Source organism: Microtus ochrogaster, unplaced genomic scaffold, assembly GCF_000317375.1.
Source record: "Microtus ochrogaster isolate Prairie Vole_2 unplaced genomic scaffold, MicOch1.0 UNK238, whole genome shotgun sequence".
NCBI classification, from domain to species: Eukaryota; Metazoa; Chordata; class Mammalia; order Rodentia; family Cricetidae; genus Microtus; species Microtus ochrogaster.
The window spans coordinates 77,368-79,160 of record NW_004949336.1 but is presented as its reverse complement, the minus strand read 5'-3'; positions in this window follow the sequence as shown (position 1 = coordinate 79,160).

Here is a 1,793-nt window from a genome sequence, read left to right as displayed (position 1 = left end):
AACCTGTCTCAAAAAGTAAAAATAAACAAAATAGAGTTAAAATAAAGCCATACAAAGATGGAAAATAAACAGAGAATTTTGATACTGTATGCTATTATGCTCTCTTGGAATTGTTTGAATGCTGAGGAAAGAGCAACAGCTGCTAAAAGGTACTTGTTTATAAATACTGTTGAACTAATCCAAGATAGATATTTTGAAAATACCGTGGCTTTAAAATTTGGATCTAAGGACATGATGCTTCGGAAAGGAGTTTCTTCTTTTGTTTTCACAGAGGATGAAACCCTGTGGATTGTTTCTATTCCAATATGGTGTGATTGACCACGCCCTCCTGAAGGGTTGCTGTGAACACCTTCAAAAAATTATTTCACTCGACTGCTGACTGAGATGAACCTAGCACACAGGTTATACCCTGAAATACCTGATTAACAGTGCCCCCATTCAGCAGGAAGAAGTTTGGAGAGAAAAAACCTGCGCCTATATTTCCAAATATTGCTTATAAATGTTCTTTAACATTTAAAGGGGGATATGATATAGATATGAATAATTTGCATTGACATGGATTTTGCTTTAGTGATTTAAATTTATGGTCAATTTTGTTATATGTATATGTATTTCTGATGTTGATTAAGGTATTGTGATTGTGTAGCTTATGTAAAAATGTTATGCATATAAGTTGTTAATGAATAGTTATCCATAATAGTCAAGTTTGTAGTCATGTTAGATTGTCTAGATGTACATAAATATATTTTACATAGACATTCTTCAAATCTTTCAAAGACTATGGAATATGCTATTTAATGTTTTAATAACTTAGGGTTTTCCATGGCAATGAGACACATCTACTCCTGGCAGCACCAATCTACTTCAAGAGGAAGATGGGCATCGAAGAGGATCCTGATGGAGTTTGATAGCCATTTGGGCAAGAAACTGCTCTTGCCTGGACTGTTGAATAAACTGGACACAAAGAACCCTCAGAAAGAGGAATGCTAAACTTGCCTAAAGTTGAGATGATCTTTTGGGGTTCCTGATTCATGAAGCATTCTGCGAGACATTCTGCAGGACACAACAGATAGTGACTGAACTGACTTGAAATTTACTGCTTCATGGAAATGTCTCTGGATACTATCGGCCTGAAGGCCAAAGATTGATGCCCCAAGGGTACAGAGAAACTTTGGGTGACGTTCAAGGCAGCGAGAAGTCTCTGTCATTTCTAGAGTTTGAAAGTTGCTTATTTCTTGTTTGCTTAGGTAATGTTGTAGCTATCTGGAGTCTTTGATGGAGTTGAAGAATAGTTATAGTTTTCCTTAGTTATGATAAAGATAAAATAGATGTAAATATTGTAATTTTTTACTTGATAAATGTTTTGTTAAATGTAATTTTGCTATGTTAAAGTTAAATTATTTTTATAAGTGAGAAGAGTGTTCCTTTTCACTGTAGAAGCTTTACTTTAAAAGATAATCACATTCTTTTATAAGTTCATGAATTTCACGAAATGTTTAGTGAGAAATGCACATGTGTTTCTCTGAAAAGAGAAGCCATTGTTTGGAATATGTTAAAGTATTGTTAGAAGTGAGAGCAGTGTCCTTTTCTGTGTAGAAGCTGTACTCTGAAAGATAATCACGTTCTTTGTAAAGAGTATGAATTTCATGAAATGCTTTTGTGAGATACACACATGTGTTTCTCTGAAAAGACAAGCAGCTTTTTTGGAAATGTCAAAGTATTGTTAGAAGTGAGAGCAGTGTCCTTTTCTGTGTAGAAGCTTTACTCTCAAAGATAATCACGTTCTTTTGAAA